The sequence below is a fragment of the Eurosta solidaginis genome, chromosome X (assembly GCF_040869045.1).
Source record: "Eurosta solidaginis isolate ZX-2024a chromosome X, ASM4086904v1, whole genome shotgun sequence".
NCBI lineage: Eukaryota > Metazoa > Arthropoda > Insecta > Diptera > Tephritidae > Eurosta > Eurosta solidaginis.
This window is the reverse complement of record NC_090324.1, coordinates 155,864,783-155,885,378: the sequence shown is the minus strand read 5'-3', so window position 1 is coordinate 155,885,378 and position 20,596 is coordinate 155,864,783. Positions and strand designations below refer to the sequence as shown.

Sequence of the window (20,596 nt, the reverse complement as noted above, 5' to 3'; positions counted from 1 at the left end):
GAGGGCTCTCCGCTCGGAGTTCAAGGCATTCCTCGTAGATGCGCGCGACCAAACCCTCTCGAAATGTGCCCACCAAACCCTGACATGGCATTTCATACCAGCCGCTGCTCCTCATATGGGCGGGCTGTGGGAAGCGGGAGTCAAGAGTTTCAAAACTCATTTCAAAAAGATCGCATCGGATCATAAATTTACTCTAGAGGAGTTTAGCACCCTTCTGTGTAGGATTGAATCCTGTCTCAACTCCCGACCCCTAAGCCCATCGTCAAATGACCCGTCCAACCTGGAGCCACTTACCCCCGGACACTTCCTAGTCGAGGGCCACCTACTAGCGCCACCCGAGATTGACGTCAGCGAGAATCGCGCTTCACTCGTCAATCGATGGGAAAAACTTAAGGCGCTGCATCAAACCTTCTGCAAACGGTGGAAAACGGAGTATCTCACCGAATTGCAGAAGCGCGTTAAGTGCAAGCATCCACAATCAAACCTTAAACAGGGAGACCTAGTCGTCATTAAGGAGGATAATCTGCCCCCCAATGAATGGAGACTAGGTCGGATAGCCACCCTTCATTATGGCCCCGATAACCGGGTTCGAGTCGTCGAACTGGATACGGCAAGGGGACAAACCACCAGACCAATCACGAAATTGGTCCTACTACCACCCTCCAGTGAGGGTGAGGAAGACTTGTAACTCCCAACCGTTCTCACAAACCCCGTAACCCAGCTCTCGTTCACCCCGAACGAGGCCAACAAACCCCATAACCCAGCTCTCGTTCACCCCGAACGAGGCCAACAAACCCCATAACCCAACTCTGGTTCACCACGAACGAGGCCAACAGAAGCATAAAGCAGATAAACTATTTGCCACCGCATACCCCAAAAAAAAAAAAAAATCATATCACCACCAGAATATCCAGCGACTCAAAACATTCAAACATCATGCCCCAGGATGATTAAAAACGTTCAGATTCAAAGGTATTTTCGGTTCAAAAGTTAATTTATTTTCGAAAAAAAAAAAAATGTTACTTAAATGTGATTATGCTTAAATAATCATTTCTGATTCATATCTCAGACCAAATAAAATCTTCGATGAGATGTAAAACTTTAACACGTAGAATATTCATTAATCAGTCAATCAAGATAATCAGGGAAGATTCAGAAAGCTGAATGGAAAATGACTAAAAAATTGTTGACCATCTAAAGTAAACATATTCGATTCGCATATGACTCCAAAAATGATTGAAAACTATATTCAGTTTTCGATCATCGAAGTATTCATATGGTTCAGTGGTTATCTCCTTTGTTCAATCGTACGAGAACCTATATTTAGTCAGACAGATGCCCGCTCCGACGATTAAAACGACGCGCTAAAACGCGCGACCACCGTGGTGTGATGGTAGCGTGCTCCGCTTACCACACCGAATGCCCTGGGTTCACACCCCAACAAGCAACATCAAAATTTTAGAAATAAAGTTTTTCAATTAGAAGACAATTTTTCTAAGCGGGGTCGCCCCTCGGCAGTGTTTGGCAAGCGCTCCGGGTGTATTTCTGCCATGAAAAAGCTCTCAGTGAAAACTTATCTGCCTTGCAGACGCCGTTCGGAGTCGGCATAAAACATGTAGGTCCCGTCCGGGCAATTTGTAGCGAAAACCAAGAGGAGCACGACGCAAATTGGAAGAGAGGCTCGGCCTTAGGTCTCTTCGGAGGTTATCGCGCCTTACATTTATTCATTTATTTTTAAAACGCGTGAGTGGTAGTGCGACAAGGTATTTAAGTAAAAGTTGGTTCCTTGGTTCCAATTTCAAGAGAACACTGACACTCATATTGCCTCATTTTGTGGTCTTTAATAACCAATCCAACTGATAAGTGAAAAAAGATTGCACAATTAAAACACCCTTTAAGCTTACGGATTGCACAACAAGGTTATTTTACACTACCATTCGAAACATGTAAAGAAACGCTTACGAAACGAAAGCTTATTAAGACCAAGACAACATTGGGCATAATCTTAGTAACTCATGGGTCTGGATAACAGCCTCTCTACGCTCCCAAAGGGGATCTGAGACACGCCGTCAACACACTGAAACATTTAAGATCATAGAGTAATACGATGGCATGCTGGTATTACATATATCCTAAAAATTTGTATATTTCTTCGTAATGTATTAGTCAAAAATGCAGCGGTTCCTTAATCCAAAATTCAAATAAAAGTGGGTAACTAGTGACTTCAAAACATGCTGTATTTGCATCCGGCATTGGAGTTGACACAGAATCAACTAAACCATTTGGACGCGGCTCAATTGGTCACGTACCCAAATGGGGGACACCCGTAATTTTAGCTAACTCAACGTCGCTATTAGATGAGAATATATTAGAGCAATCACTGCAGTGTGGACAAACAACCCATATTTTCCATAATATCAATAACATGCAGACCTGTCCTCCGACAAAATGTTAACCCCGCACGTACAGCCGAAAAGGCAACCCCTTGTGGCGCCGTAGACAGGATTGCACCTTCACACTTCACATCACGCATACATTCCATAACAGTAACATGTTCATCTGAGGTGCCCGGGGATGTCTCAATAATCAAGTAATCCGATCCATCCCACATTACATCGGTTGGACCTTGTTAAACCATCATAATTTTTTGGACCACACCACATAACTGGAGCATTGCGGGCCTTAACAGGAAGCCACTAGCCACGATGGCAAGCGGTTTGTGTTCATCTGTGTAATTTGTTACATCACACCATTTTTTTTTTCGTTGTAAACCAAACCATTTTCGTGCATTTGTTATTATTCTCTTTCTTAGACAATGTTGAGGGTTGCCAGGCACATGCACGTACACATAATCTAGTGCTTATGGTGTCATCACAGTCAATCATACCAGTGATGCAGGCTCTTCCCACCACCCCACCTATCGCAAATGACAGTCGATTGAGTTCTGCACCAACAGAGTCTATTAAAAGATGCAGACTACCTTGTATGATTGGCTATAACCTCATACCAACGCATGCAAGTGAACACATTAGATCTAGTTGGGAGTAAAAACTGAAAGGTTAAATAAAGAATGTTGAAAGTTCCCTTTTCCCTCAACTATACCATTTAATAAGCACCCAGAGAACAAAGGGAAACGCCTAAATGTCATTAGGACTAATCTCAATATGACGGATGGCTAACATATGTACTTTCAAAAAGCCAAAAGGAAGGTTTAGCCGGTTGAGATCGCCTAATTTAGACTGAAGGCTTCCCTTTGTTATTTCGGCCGCATACGGGGGGACTAGCACTGCACCGGTTAATTTATTTAATAAATCAGTTTTTTATTCATTGGCCTAAATTGGCGTCGTGTTTTCCTTGCATTAGACCTACATTGTTACTACACTTATTTGGAGATTGGCCGTATATCATGCATACCACAATCCTAATGTACACCAAATTTCACTCATGCGTGTAAAATGTTTTGTAGCATAAATACCTGTAGAAGATCCGTAGGATATAGAGCGATAATCGGCAGTAATGGCCACATATTGACCTTCCTACAGTTGTCTCGGCAAAGTGCCATCGCACCCCCATTGGAGCGTACCATATTCCGAATTGGATGCGCTTTCGACGAGGTTAATGGAAGCCCCCTCGGCCATTGCGCAAGCCACCAGCAGTACTACTGGCACCGGCTGCGTATTCAGGACATGATCCGCAATTCAAGTTGTAAAGTGTCAGCCCATCTAAAACGGATGAAAGGTCACAAGTCGGATCCGTGGGATCCAACAAACTCCAGTGTTAGTACCCGAACAAAAACTAACGAAATACGAAACACGAAAAATACAGCCTAGTTCATTGAAAACAAACGAGTCAGTTCGTATTTCGATAGGTTTCTTCTGACAAATAAAACAGCCTAGTTCATTGAAAACAAACGAGTCAGTTCGTATTTCGATAGGTTTCTTCTGACAAATAAAATTTTTGTTTTTAGTTTGAAAATTTGGTGCATTAGAACACTATCAAAGTCAACCTTCTTGTGAAGAGGGTGAACCACTCGAGACCGAAATAATTTTCGCGTGTTCTTTGCATTGTTCTTACTGATTCAAAATGTAAATGCAAAAATAAAAAGTAAAACTTAAACAAAAACAGGTCTAACTCGCGAATTTTGGGGGAATAGTGCCATCGCTTTCGTGAGAGCAATTGTTTTGGTGTTTTGAAGTTTCGTCAGTCCCTCTAGCTTGAAATCCCAGCAAGAATAAAGTAGTGTCATCTATGCTTTCGATACTACAAACAAGGGAGAAATTAATCTTTTAGAAAAACTATAAATTTTATGTCGCGTTAGAACTCAGACGCGAGTTTTCCCTAAATACTTTCATGACATGACCATTATGTATCATTACACTGCAATGGGCAGCACCGCACAGCTGTCTCATTCCAATGATTGGAAGAGTGAGCAGCTGACAGCTCTACAAATTACCACACTCGATAGTGTAGGCCGAAATCAACAAACACACCACAATTTGTGATTCTCACATAGCATGGCCCAAATCAACACAAAGAGTGTTCCCAGACAGCGAATAAAGGCCTCTTTACATCTGTCGCACACTTTATCTGCACGACGTCATTTGACTAGTCATTTTACAGTCATTCATAGGTTATATTCATAGTCACATTTGCATGGGCGTGGGTAAGTTTTGTGACCAAATTTTTGTAGGGCAATAACAAGGAGCCGTGACAACACACGGGTTTACCGTGATATACCGTATATTATCGCGTATTGCCTGCCTTAGACAAACACCAAAAAATATAGTTTGCCCTAAGTCTATATTTAATAATTTTTAATCTTACTATTGGTGGCTTTCAATATCAGCATTTCATTCTGATGAAACTATTTTCAAAACTAAAGATAACTTAGGCGTATGTCAATCAAAGTTTACTAAACCTAACAGTGGGTTCAACCACTACACGTCATTGTATCGGCAGAATAACCTAACCAGATTATTCATCCCAAATAAACCCCTTAACCCGAGTACGACAACCACAAGCTCGACCAATTAAGCTTCTACTCTCCGCTCATACGTCACCCAACTCCCTTAAAATGCAAAACAAATAATAACAAGTTCCCGTTCCAGAATGACGGGTTTCTCGGTCAAACGCAACAAGACGGAGCAACGCGTTGACTCCTTCACTGTCTCCTGCCGGTTGTGCCATAAGAATCACGGCATACGACTATGCCCGCTGTACAGGGGTATGTCGGCTGAAGAACGCCTCCGGGCCGTCCTCATACACCGGCACTGCCCCAATTGTTTATCGCCGATCCATCGGCTGGAAATATGCCCCAGCCGTGACCGTTGCCACCGATGCCGGGACCCACACCATACTACGCTGCATATGGAGGATGAGCAACCGCAGCCACGCTCTACCTACCACGACGAGCACGACGAGGAAGCAAGCGCCGACGAAGTGCTCTCTATTCATATAACGGAGGACATCCGATCATGGGCACAACAAGTAGCAGATGAGGAGGAAGAGATGGAGGAGATCGCCCGAAGTGCCGCAGCCTTAGCCATCGCCCCAACGACCAGTGGAGAAGCACGATCCTTTCGACCACTGCTTCAGCATGAGAAGCAGAAAAGTAATCAGAGACACATGGAACACGGGGATGGCGCGGAGACACGTCCTTTCCGCCCATCGCACCGCAATGCCAGTAGGCGCCGGGGCGGCGCGGAGCCGCGTCCGTTCCGCTCGACCCGACGCTCCACTGGCAGAGCGGCCCCGTATCAACCATGCAAGGAGGGTACCACAACCACCCTCGCGCGCCAAACAACAACCCCAGCCGGCTTCAGAAGTGGTCGACTCCGGGACAATTTAGCGGCACCGAGTATAACTCGAACATTGATCGCCATCGCGCCGACAGCCATAGTCCGAATTGAGGCAGGAGGCCGTTTACACCTGGTCCGCGCCCTGTTGGATGCCTGCGCTCCCACCAGCATTATCGATGCCAATTTGTGCAACCGTACACCGGGAGCGTAACAATACCGCACGTCTTTCGAGGTGCACCGTCATTCTTCGAGGGAAGTATGGGGTAGCGGGAAAGATCACGACCCAAGCCACCGTAATAGCAAACTATGCCAGGTTAAACCCCACGGCAAATTTGGACCCGTCGGTAGCGGCCCCATTCCAGTTCATGAAGCTGGCCGATCCGACATTTTACCGATCGTCCCCAGTGTTGCTCACTTTGGGCGCCGACGTCTACGTCAGTATTATGGTCGGAGGCACACCCACGTCTACTGTCGGCGGGCTCCTCACCCAAGCCACAATTTTCGGCCTCGTCGTGTCCGGAGCCCACCCCCTATAAAAACTTTAATTATACCACAAGGTGCATTTTAAACCAAGAAACCCCACGTACTTGAATACTAACGCTTTTCATTTTCATCCACACTTCAGCGAGGCTGCATTTTTGCGAGCACGGATGTCCGCCGGAGATCGTACTTACGATCCAACTATACATACATATCATAGTTTTAATTTATTTATTTTATCCTGCCTTGGGAAGGTTGCTGGCGTACTCACCAGTTTTTTTTTTGCTCTTTCGAGTTGCTCGCCACAAGGGGGCGGCATGTTTAGGCCACCAGCCTAAATATTCGCTACCACCCTAATGCACATTTTTTGGCAATATTATTATTTACCGTTAACGGCCCACCCCTGCCGAGCGCTAACTTCAAAGGGCAAAAACTCGACGAAAGTTAGCTATCGGCAGGTGGTGCGGACCTTTTTCGTTTTTAAATCTTTTTTTTCTATTTTGGAACGTTCAAGCGCCAGCAGCTAGCCCCAGGTGAGTTTCCGAACCATTTAATATAATTTTCACAAGTAAATCTTAAATTGTATTCTAAAGCGAAGTGAATTTATTCTGCCATTGTCACTTAATTTTTAAGTTTCAATTTGCTATTTGCAATTAATATAATTTTCACAAGTAAATCTTAAATTGTGTTCTAAAGCCAAGTGAATTTATTTTGCCATTGTCACTTAATTTTTAAGTTTCAATTTGCTATTTGCAATTAATCCCGTGCATAAATTTTAATGTGTTAAGTGCATTGGGTAAGTCAACTAATTTCTTTCCAATTGCACGGCGGCATATTCAAGCTATTTATCTTGTGAAGTAATTAACTGTCCTGACGACCAGGAAGTTTGTGAGTGCTTCAATTGTATAAACAATTATTGTAAAATATTTATCTTTTATAAATAAATTGTAACGAATCGGTACTAATTCTTCTCTTTTTATTTCTTTTATTTGCGTGCGATCGCGCCCCACGACTCGGGTGCCACATTCCCCCCGCAACAATATTTGTTATATTTTTTTTAAGGAGCTCCATACCAAAACTTATAATTACATTTGAAAAGTTTGTAGAAAATTTAAGAAAATACAATCAAAGATTATAACGTCTTGGGTCAAATTCAAAATTTTAATGAGAACTTTAAGTAAGATAGATCAGTTTGCTATATTTCCACTCACTGCTCAACTATTAACGCAATATTGCACTACCCCAACACTGGATGCATAAAGTGAGTTGAAAAAAATAAAAGTTGGTCGAATTTCGACCACGGGCGATACTAGTTTTTATTAGCTGATATATGTACATATATATGTATGCTGAGCGCGACGTACAGTTGGAGAAATTTGTACATGGTTGTTTTTGTCAAAATTTGTTTATATTTACGGTATTTATTTGTTTACATTATGTTGTTTATATTCGTTTCATATGTAATCTTTTAAAATTAGTCGATCAGGCACAGCAAAGAGTGTAAGTTGTGTTATAGTCATGTATGTAAAATGCACTTTTTGATGTTTTTATTGTTTTTAATATTTTTAGTCCTGAGGATGATCTCAGATTGAGGTCGAAATATCGATCAATTTTTAAACAAATATATTTATTGAAACATATTGTCACGGATATTAGCATCGCTAAGTTATACCATCACTAAGGCGATGCTAAGGCCACGACAAGCAGTATTTACGTCAATAATCAAATCATGTATACACATATATAAGGCAGCCGAAAGATGTCACACACAGATGCATTTACTTATACGCCTATGTATGCGCGAGAGACTGTAAACTACAAACATTCACATCAATAATTCAATCATTATGTATCTACATAAAAGAATAAATAATTGCGTCTACACATATGTACTTATACGAGCAGCGTAGCGGCAATGCACAAACACATGCATATATCTTATCTGAGTTGTCACAAGAGAGAGCAATAATTTGTTCACGTAGTTGTGGCTGGCGATTTTGTAGCCGAAACTAACTAGTAAGTTCTGGAAATCAAAGAGCCTAGAAGTATGCAGCGTAAACTATAAAAGCGGGGCAGGCGAGTAAAAAGTAATTCAGTTTGAGTTGAGCACTCAATCAGTTATTGATTAAGCACGCGATCTGGCGGCCAATAGTAGAGTTTAATTTGAGTTATCAATCAGTTTGGTTATTAAGCCAGCGAGTAGCAAAGTATAAGTGTTATTGTGAAGTACTTTAATAAAGGCCATTTTTCCATTCTTCAATATTGGAGTTATTTATTCAACAGTTTAGTGACTCGACCTTAGCAGAGGATTGCAAATAAGAGGATTTGCAAGTAAATTCGTTACAATTGGTGTCAGAAGAGGAGTTGTTGAATAAATTCCAGCAGACAACAAGGACATGGCAAAGTTCAGTGAATTGAAGATCCAGCAACTGAAAAAGGAGTTGGAGAACCGTGGATTAAATACAACTGGCAATAAGATCGAACTTCAAGCACGGCTACGAGAGGTAATGGAGTCGCAAGGAATTGATGTGGACGAGTTTGTCTTTTATCCTGATGGGGACGAGACAGCAACAAAAATTGAAGAGAAAACCGAAACATCCCAGACAGTTACGATCACAGACTTGAACATGATATTGGCTGCAATAACTCATCTCAGCTGGAATCACAGGAGGCACGTATAACATCCAAGATGGAGGCACAGGAGGCACGCATTTCAGAAATGTCGTCACAAATGTCATCTCAACTGGAATCGCAGGAGAACCGTATAACAGCGAAGATTGAAGCCCAAGAGACACGTATAACATCAAAGATTGAAGCACAAGAAACACGGATATCCGAAATGTCGGCGCAAATTTCAACACAGATATCATCGCAGATCTCTGCTCAACTGGAAGAGCAAGAAGAACGTATTTCCTCGAAGTTGGAGGCGCAAGATACATAAAGTTTACAGTTTGAAGAAAAAATCGAGGCCGAGGTGGATGTTTTGAGAGGACGTATCGAGCAGTTGCAACTAAATTGCCCAGCAGTTTCAACGAGTAATACAAAGGTAAAAACACCATCCTTTGACGGTTCTGTTCCTTTCCAGGTCTTTAAGCTACAATTTCAGAAGACCGCAACAGTGAACAACTGGAATGCTGAAGATAAAGTTGCTGCATTGTTCGTAGCTTTAAAAGGACCAGCTGCGGAAATCTTACAGACCATCCCAGAGTACGAGCGGAACCACTACGAAACATTGATGAGCGCTTTAGAGAGACGTTGCGAAAGCGAGCATAGGAAACAGATATTCCAAATTGAGTTGCAAAACCGCTACCAAAAAGCAAATTAGACATTGCAGGAGTTTGCTTCAGATATTGAAAGATTGGCTCATCTTGCAAATGCGGACGCACCCGTGGAATACACTGAAAGGGTAAAAATCCAGAGCTTCATAAATGGCATACGAGATGTGGAAACGAAGCCAGCTACATACGCAAACCCAAAACTGACATCTGCTGAAACGGTATCATATGCATTGACTCAGGAAACGGCCTCACTATTGAGTAAACCAGCATACAAAGCTCATCGTGTGGAAGTGGAAAGACCAGATTGGGTAGACACAATTTTGGAAGCACTGAAGGGATCACAACAGAAAAATGCCGGAGTGATTAAATGTTTCAAGTGCGGCAACTCAGGTCATATTGCACGACATTGCAGCACCGGTTCCAATAGCTCCAACAATGTGGGTGGCCGTAAACGCAGAGCTGAAGGAGATGAGCAAATCTCCAAGTCCACTCAATCGTTAAACTAAAGCGAGTCAGCCGCAAGGGGCGACAGCTGGCTCCCTCAATTGAATGCCCCATAATCTCTATCTCACAAATTGGAAGAAGGTCAAACAATCTTACTGTCGGAGGACATGTCGATGGAAAGGAACGTTTACTGACTGTAGATATGGGTGCATCTCATTCCATCATTCGAGCGGATTTAGTCAACAAGAAGATAAGACCATTGCATGGAGCAAGATTGCGTACAGCCACTGAAGAAGACAGTACGGTTCTAGGAGAAGTATCATGTGAAGTCGCAATTGGGAACGTCACGGTAGTACACAATTTTACAGTGGCAGAGATTGTTGATGAAATCATAATTGGAGTGGACTTCTTAATCGACCAGGGCATCAAGATTGACATGCAAAGCAAGACGATGCGATATAAGAACATGGATGTACCATTTAATTTCGGATACGAGAGAGGCTACAGCAGTAAACGAGTGCTGGTGGAAGAGAGTCAGCGAATACCACCAAAATCCGAAGCAGTCATCTGGGCAAAGGTTGATGGAGATTGTGGGACAAACAAATTGTGGGTTGTCGAAGCAGCAAACAAATCAGCACTGAACATACTTGTAGCAAAAACCCTGGCTATGACAAAACAAGATGGACGTATTCCGGTAAGAGTAGTTTAATGAGTTCAAGTCACCACTCAAACTGACTAAAGGAGCTATTTTGGGAAGATGCCAAGAGGCTGAAGTAGTTATTAACTGTGAACAGCTCCAGGAACACGTTTCAACAAGTAATACTGATCTTTCAAATGACATCACGGCATGGACACAGCGGCTAGAGGAAGCATATCAAAGTAAGGCAAAACAACTGCTCCTAAAGCACGCGAACATATTTGACCAGGATGGTTCCAAACCAGGCCGCACCAATGTTGTGAAACATCAAATTGACACTGGAGATGCGAGGGCGATCCGTCAAGCTCCACGTAGTGTTCCACTGGCGAAGCGGGAAGTTGTGAGCCAAATCATACAAGAAATGAGCGACAGGGGCGTCATCGAACCATCAGCAAGTCCATGGAGCTCACCGGTAGTACTTGTAAAGAAGAAGGATGGAAAAATGAGGTTTTGCGTGGACTACCGGAAGTTGAATAAAGTAACGAAAAAGGATAGCTACCCACTGCCAAGAATTGACGACACTCTGGACTCGCTATCTGGTACGAAATGGTTTTCCACGCTGGATTTGAAAAGCGGCTACTGGCAAGTTGAAGTGAAGGAGGAAGATAAAGAGAAAACAGCCTTCAGTGTGGGTGATGGTCTTTGGCAATTTACAGTGATGCCTTTTGGACTTTGTAATGCACCAGCTACTTTTGAGAGACTCATGGACCAGGTATTGAAAGGACTACATTGGAAAACATGCTTGGTGTACCTGGACGACATCATCGTATTGGGCAAGAACTTTGATGAACATCTTAAAAACTTAGATGAAGTTTTCCAGAGAATAGCTGGCGCTGGTCTGAAGTTAAGTCCCAAAAAGTGTGCGCTGTTTAAAAAGGAAGTAAATTATTTGGGTCACAAGGTAACGACATAAGGTATCCGTACAGCGAATGAAAAGATAGAGGCAGTAAAGGATTGGCCAAGACCACAGAACCTACATGAATTAAGAAGTTTCCTTGGGCTGTGCACATATTACCGCCGATTTGTACAAAAATTTTCCAGCGTAGCCCATAGCCTCCATGAGCTTACAAGAAAAAATAAAGCTTTTGAATGGAAGAAGGAGCAAGAAGTGGCTTTCCAAACATTGAAGGAGCGTTTGTGCACTGCCCCAATGTTAGCATATCCGATTCCAGGAGCAACATTTATTCTAGATACAGATGCGAGTGGATATGCTATAGGAGGCGTTTTATCACAACTGGTCGATGGACAGGGGAAGGTAGTTGCATATTACAGCCGTTCGATTGGAAAACCAGAGAGGAACTACTGCGTTACGCGGAGAGAGCTGTTGGCATTGGTAGAGTGCATTAAACATTTTCACAAATACCTCTACGGCCAGCGATTTCGTGTCAGGACAGATCACGCAGCTTTAAAATGGCTACTGCAGTTCCGTAATCCGGAAGTACAATTGGCACGGTGGATCGAGCGACTACAAAGCTATGACTTTTCCATTGAGCATCGAAAAGGAAGACCATGTAGTTTGGAATGCAAGCACAGTTTAAAAGCCGAGGCTAAAGAAGACATTATAGATGTCCGGCTAGTGACTATAACATGTACAGATGAATGGGACAAGGAACAGCTAAGAAAGTGCCAGCTAGAAGATGCAGATCTGTCACGTGTTATGCAAGGGCTCGAACGAAATGAAAGACCAAACAGAGAAGAGATGTCAGCAGAGAGTCCCATTGCGAAGTCATATTGGGCACAGTGGAACAGTTTAGAATTGATATCCATCGATATGGGAGAGTATGGGAGAGTGAGGATGGTAAATACAAGAATAAACTGATAGTTGTTCCCAGAAAGCGGATTCCTGATGTGCTCAGCGAGCTGCATAATGGTCCAAGCGGCGGTCATCTTGGAATCACGAAGACGCTCGAGAAGATTAAACAGAGATTCTATTGGGTTGGTTGCCGTCAGTCGGTCACTGAGTGGATTGCGAACTGCGAGGTTTGCAGCAGAGCGAAAGGGCCCAGAACACGAAGTCATGGCCAGATGAAGCAATATAACTCAGGTGCGCCATTTGAAAGGATCGCTATGGATGTCGCCGGTCCATTTCCTACTAGCAACGGCGGGAACAAATATGTACTGGTAGTTATGGATTATTTCAGCAAATGGCCAGAGGTATACCCAAACCCAAATCAAGAAGCGGAAACGGTAGCAGAAGTGTTTATAAACAATTGGGTTGCAAGGTATGGTGTACCAATGGAGTTACATTCTGACCAAGGCAGGAATTTCGAATCAGCTGTGTTCCAGGAAATGTGTAAGTCATTGGGCATTCGAAAAACACGGACAACTGCATTGCATCCTCAATCCGATGGTATGGTAGAACGATTCAATAGAACATTGGAGGATCACTTAAGGAAAGTAGTAGACAAGTACCATAAAGAATGGGATACCCGCATACCATTATTATTGATGGCTTACCGATCAGCAGTGCATGAGACAACGGGCCAAACCCCTGCAAAAGTAATTTTTGGCAATGACCTTAGACTGCCAGCTGATTTGAAGTTTGGGATAGATGCCAATGCGGAGAGAAATGTCAGGAAATCCACTAGTGATTTGGAAGAAGAGCTAAGAGAAATACATGATCTGATAAGGCAACGAACAAAGATTATGAGTGACAAGATGAAAGCCAGATATGATAAAGCAATTAATTCAGAAGGTTTTCAGGAAGGAGATTTGGTGCTGTTATACAACCTGCAACGAAAAAAAGGTTTGTCCCCGAAATTGCAGTGTAATTGGGAAGGCCCATACAAAGTTGTAAAACGGATCAACGATGTAGTGTACCGCATACAAACTATCGGTAAACCACGAACCAAAATGAAAGTGGTCCATTTGGAAAGGCTGGCAACGTTTAGATTGAGAGATTTGTCTGATCGGGACGATCAGACTTAGGTGGAGGGCAGTGTCACGGATATTAGCATCGCTAAGTTATACCATCACTAAGGCGATGCTAAGGCCACGATAAGCAGTATTTACGTCAATAATCAAATCATGTATACACATATATAAGGCAGCCGAAAGATGTCACACACAGATGCATTTACTTATACGCCTATGTATGCGCGAGAGACTGTAAACTACAAACATTCACATCAATAATTCAATAATTATGTATCTACATAAACGAATAAATAATTGCGTCTACACATATGTACTTATACGAGCAGCGTAGCGGCAATGCACAAACACATGCATATATCTTATCTGAGTTGTCACAAGAGAGAGCAATAATTTGTGCACGTAGTTGTGGCTGGCGATTTTGTAGCCGAAACTAACTAGTAAGTTCTGGAAATCGAAGCCCCTAGAAGTATACAGCGTAAACTATAAAAGCGGGGCAGGCGAGTAAGAAGTAATTCAGTTTGAGTTGAGCACTCAATCAGTTATTGATTAAGCACGCGATCTGGCGGCCAATAGTAGAGTTTAATTTGAGATATCAATCAGTTTGGTTATTAAGCCAGCGAGTAGCAAAGTATAAGTGTTATTGTGAAGTACTTTAATAAAGGCCATTTTTCCATTCTTCAATATTGGAGTTATTTATTCAACAGTTTAGTGATTCGAACTTAGCAGAGGATTGCAAATAAGAGGATTTGCAAGTAAATTCGTTACAATATAAAATATTTGGTTTTTATTTATGCGTGGCCTTGAGCTCGAAAAATTGAATAATTTGCTACAAAGATATAACGTAAAATTTGTATATTGTTCTTTATGCTAATTTGTTTTGATATTTCTTATTTTATTTTATTATATTATCTTATATTTCAACTTAATTTATTATTAATTAAATGCACCTTAATTACATTGGAAAATTTCACGTTGCATATTAAACGAAAAAAACGACCCAAAACCGTTTTCTATTTTAGGTCGAAATATTGCATAGGCAGTATATTACCCACTATATTTATTATTAGGCTAACTTAGTTGGATTATATGCCCATTAATCGGATGCTTAGATCCCATATTCCTAATTTGTTTATGTCGCTTAATGTTATGAAATCAATTTTATTTTAGTAAATATGTTTGCGTGAATAATTTCAATGTTTTTGTTTCAATGTTTTCTTTTCTTTCTAATTTATTCTGCTTTGTCATATCTTAGTATTATATCGTTCACAGACGATATTTTATGGAGCGTTTACAAATTTAATACAAACTAATTACGTACATAGATCTCAATGGGAATCCCAACATTAAATATCCGAATATAAGAATCTTCATATTTCCACAATGATAGCATTAAAACCCGGAAAAAAGTTTAAGTGCACTTATTGCGTTTTTATATGGAACTGTTTATTCACTTCACTTAATTTTTTCGCACTTTAGGTACTTTATTTTTTTTCTTTCATTAAAATTTTTTTTAGTAAACTCTGCCTTCTTTTTCATTATATAATTTTTTTATATTTTTATTTTTTATGAAGGTATCCTTTATTCTATTCGAAATTTTCGTTTTGTGTCACACTTATGTACATACTATGTATGTATTTATACAAAATTAAACTCTGTAAAGCGCCAATTGCATTCCTAACGGGTGGCGTGAAATAGGCTAAATTCCTTTATCACATTTCTTCGTTTTTAACTAAAATTTCGTGTTTTTTGAATTATGACACTATTGAAGTAAATGGGCGATATATGTATATGGGTGATATAGGCCTATTGGGGAACCGAGCACACAAAACTTACTTCGGTAGCGTCCCAACGGGGACCTCCCGGGTGGTGTGGAAAAAGCTATTTTTCAATTTAATTTCAAGTAATTTCACCATAATTCTGTGGCAATTTCTTTTGATTTTACATATTTTTTATATTTTTGTTTAAGGAGCTCTATACCAAAACGTTATAATTACATTTGAAAATTTTGTAGAAAATTTAAGAAAATACAATGAAAATTACGACTCACTGCTCAACTATTAACGCATTATTGCACTACCCCCAACACTGGATGCATAGACTGAGTTGAAAAAAATACAAGTTGGTCGAATTTTGACCACAGGCGATACTAGTATGTATTATTGCGCAGCCTTGTAACACTATTAAGCACACAAAACTAGAGCTTACGATTTCTTCTCGAACACAAGCGAGATTTTCGAGACGCGAGAAATCGAGAACTCGACTTCTCGCGAGATTTTTGTGTCTCGAAGTACTCGTAAATCTCGCGAGCTTCTCGACATAAACTTAATTGCTGTATGGACAGTATATATTTATACAATTGGTTTTTTTACTTTTGAATTTCTTGTTGATTATACTGCTTTCCAATGACATTCAACTCAAAACATATTTATTATACATATAACTTTGTTCGCAATATTTTATTTTTTTAACGAGACATCGAGAACAAAGCTTCTCGCGAGATTTTCGAATCTCAAAATACTCGTAATACTAGCGAGCTTCTCGACTTTCAATTCTCGCGAGATTCTCGAATCTCGACATACTCGTAATATTCGCCAGCTTCTCGACTTGCAATTCAGCCGCTGCATTGGCGGTATTCTATACATTTCGGTGCCTTTAGTTGTAGTTTTGTGGAAATTTTCGTTTGTGCTCCAAAAAATCATAAGCTCTATATAAAACAGCCGAAGAATCGATTAAACTCAACGTCGAGAAGCTCGCGAGCCTTACGAGCCTTACGAGTCATTCGAGATTCGAAAATCTCGCGAAAGAAAGCTTAGTAGTTAGGCTAATCGTGGGCCATCATTTGCATGCAGTGTATACCTACCAACATGCGAAAGTGATTAGTGAACTGCCTTTGACATCTTTATTCAACTTGTTAAATCTTATTTTAACTTACCGGCCACCGTGGTGTGATGGTAGCGTGCTCCGCCTATCACACCGTACGCCCTGGGTTCAACTCCCGGGCAAAGCAACATCAAAATTTTAGAAATAAGGTTTTTCAATTAGAAGAAATTTTTTCTAAGCGGGGTCGCCCCTCGGCAGTGACTGGCAAGCGCTCCGAGTGTATTTCTGCCATGAAAAGCTCTCAGTGAAAACTCATCTGCCTTGCAGATGCCGTTCGGAGTCGGCATAAAACATGTAGGTCCCGTCCGGCCAATTTGTAGGGAAAATCAAGAGGAGCACGACGCAAATTGGAAGAGAAGCTCCGCCTTAGATCTCTTCGGAGGTTATAGCGCCTTACATTTATTTATTATTTATTATTAATTAAAATATTTAAGAATTGATGAGCTTAACACCGGCTTATAATAATTGAATATTCAATATAGAATTAACTGTGCTAATCATTTGCTGAACAATGTTCAGCGCTGTGCCTTTGAAGAAACTGAGGAACTAAGCCCAATTTTGGACTCTTGTAAAAAAATGATGTTCGGGGACAGCAAATAAAAAACCGCACTGTTCAAGTTTACGTGTTTGTGCTTTATTTGCCTTGAGTGAACTAACTAGTAATTATATTGTAACGAATTTACTGCAATTCCCCTTATTTGCAATCTTCTGCTAACGTTCGTATCGCTAAACTGTTGAATAAATAACTCCAATATTGAATAATGGAAAAATGGCCTTTATTAAAGTACTTCACAATAACACTTATACTTTGCAACTAGCTTGCTTAATAAACAAACTGACTTAAATGAAACTGATCTATTGCCCTACAGATAGCGTGCTTAACTGAAACTGATTCTAGCGCCTTTACCGCTGGTGCTTTTATACTCTGTGATTTCCTCGTGTCATCTTCTAGGCGCTTCCAGAATTTACTTAGTTACCGCCATATAATTATAAGAACAGATGCACGTATATAGCTTCTCATATGCGTGTATTTGTGAGCGACACTTCCACAATTACAACTGCATACTTTTGGGAGCATCTTACATAAGATATCTGCATGTTTTTGTGCATCTCTTCTCTGCTGCGTGTACGTACATATGTGTAGACATAATGTTTTATTCGTTTATGTAGATACAAGTGACTGTCTGCTTTGTTGTTGTTGTGACTTCATTTATTTAGCATCAGACTAGGGATGTGAGTATCACTTAGTGTCACTCATATTCGTCACACTGCCCTCCACCTAAGTCTGATCGTCCCGATCAGGCAAATCTCCCGATCTAAACGTCGCTAGCATCTCCAAATGTACCACTCTTATACGCCGTGGTTTCCCAATGGTTTGTATGCGGTAGATGGTATCACTGATCTTCTTCACAACTTTGTACGGGCCTTCCCAACTGCACCGAATCTTGGATGGAACACCTTTCCGCCGGTAAGGGTTGTATAGCAGTACCAAATCTCCCTTCCGGAGACCTTCCGAATTATTTTCTTTGTCGTACCTGTGTTTCATTTTACTACTCATTACCCTGGGCCGATCCTTCACACTCTGTTGTTTGGCCAATGAACTACTTCGTAGAGCTTGCGCTGGACGGATTTGCTTTGCATAATCAGTATCGTTCCGACGCTTAACAACAGTAGTGTGCCCTGGCTTGAAACCACCCTAGCATTCTTTCTGCGAAATTCTTTCCTTCGTTTTAGTACGTCCGTTAGGGATTTTCAATGCCAGTGTTTCTCTCACAGGTACCTTCGGTTTTGATTTGTTTGGCCCATTCGTTCCATCAACCCTAGTCCGATCTGCTGCCTTTGACTTTTGCGGTTTTTGTCGGATCTCTTTCAACAGCACTCGATTACTGCTGAATCCTTCTTCCAAACTGAAGTTAAGTGGCACATCCTGGTTCCCATAGCGCATAATATTTCTTGGCATATCGATCCTGATGTCATGGTCAACTAAGACGTCCACTCGCAATATGGCTTCATCAACGATCTCGGCCACAACGAATTTGTGTAGAACCATGACCTTACCAATTAGGACTTCACATATCACTGCTCCCTGGACTTGGTTATACTCGCCTGTGACCGTACGCAACCTTGCTCCAGGTAACGGTTTTACTCTCAAGGAATGAGATGCGCCCGTATCTACAGTCAGTACACGCTCCTTGCCATCCACATTGCCTCTGACGGTAAGACTGCTTGATTTCCTTCCGATTTGCAACACAGATATCACAGGACATTCAATAGCTGGAGCAAGCTTTCGTTGTTTACATCTGACACGCTCTTGCTCATCTTCTCCAGCTTCGCGTTTACGGCCACCCACATTGCTGGAACTATTAGGACCAAGATCGCAATGACGTGCAATGTGACCGGGCTTCCCGCATTTGAAGCATTTGATAACTTTTTCACTCCGCTTTTGCGATCCTTTCAGCGCCTCCAATATTGTGTCTACCCACTCTGGCATTTCTACTTTCACACGGCGTGCTTTGAAAACTGGCTTTTACAGAAGCGACGCTGTTTCCTGAATCAGAGCTTGTGACACCGTTTCTGCTAATGTTAGCTTTGGGTTTACGTATAGGGTCCGTATACCATTTATAAAGCTCTGAATCTTTACCCTTTCAGTGTATTCCACGGGTGCGTGCGCATTCGCTAAATGTGCCAGCCTTTCAACATCCGTCGCAAACTCTTGCAATGTTTCACCAGGCCTCTGGAAGTGGTTCAGTAACTCCATTTCATATATCTCTTTCCTGTGTTCACTTCCGTACCATCGTTCTACAACAGCCATCAATGCGTCATAACTGTTCCGTTCGTACTCTGGAATAGTCTGTAAGATTTCCGCGGCAGGCCCTTTCAGTGCCACGAACAGAGCTGCAACTTTATCTTCAGCATTCCAGTTGTTCACTGCTGCGGTCTTTTCAAACTGTAGCTTAAAGACCTGAAAAGGAACAGAACCGTCAAAGGATGGTGTCTTTACCTTTGGATTACTCGCTGTTGGGCGATTTATTTGTAACTCCTGTATACGACCTCTCAAAGCTTCTATCTCGGCATTCATTTTGTCCTCGAGCTGTACAATTTTTGTATTCTGTGCTTCTAACTGCGAAGACATTTGTGCCACCTGCAATAATAAGCGCTCCTCTTGTGCTTCCATCTTGGATGTAATCTGTGTCGACATTTCTGAAATACGCGTTTCTTGTAATTCAATCTTCGATGTTATTTCTGACGACATTTCTGCAATATGAGTCTTCGGTTCTTCCATCTGGGTCTCCTGTGATTCTAGTTGAGATGTCATATATGTCTTCTGTTCTGCCAGTTGAGATGACACTGTCGATGTTTGAGCAGATATTGCAGCTAAATTCCTGTTCTGTGCTTGTAACTGTCTGCGATGTTTCATTTTTCTCTTCAATTTTTGTTGTCTCGTCGACATCAAGATAAAAGACATACTTTTCCACGTTAATTCCTTCTGCTTCCATTACCTCTCTCAGTCGTGCCTGAAGTTCGAGTTTAATGCCGGTTGTATTCAACCCACGGCTCTCCAACTCCTTCTTCAGTTGCTGTATCTTCAATTCACTGAACTTTGCCATGTCCCTGTTGTCCTCTGGAATTTATTCAACAATTCCTCTTCTGACACCAATTGTAACGAATTTACTGCAATTCCCCTTATTTGCAATCTTCTGCTAACGTTCGTATCGCTAAATTGTTGAATAAATAACTCCAATATTGAATAATGGAAAAATGGCCTTTATTAAAGTACTTCACAATAACACTTATACTTGGCAACTAGCTTGCGTAATAACCAAACTGACTTAAATGAAACTGATCTATTGCCCGACAGATAGCGTACTTAACTATGATTTCCTCGTGGCATTTCCTAGGCGCTTCCAGGATTTACTTAGTTACCGCCATATAATTATAACTACAGATGCACGTATATAGCTTCTCATATGCGTATATTTGTGAGCGACACTTCCACAATCACAATTGCATACTTTTGGGAGCACCTCAGATAAGATATCTGCATGTGTTTGTGCATCTCTTCTCTGCTGCGTGTACGTACATTGGTGTAGGCATAATGTTTTATTCGTTTATGTAGATACAAGTGACTGTCTGCTTTATTG

At 41.5% G+C, this 20,596-nt stretch overlaps 1 pseudogene; it reads right to left on the bottom strand.

Annotated features, from left to right (window-relative positions):
* Nucleotides 1-1,556: 1,556 nt before the first annotated feature.
* On the bottom strand, nt 1,557-19,872 carry LOC137235211 (cytosolic Fe-S cluster assembly factor Nubp2 homolog; annotated as a pseudogene).
* Between the last annotated feature and the right edge of the window lie 724 nt (nt 19,873-20,596).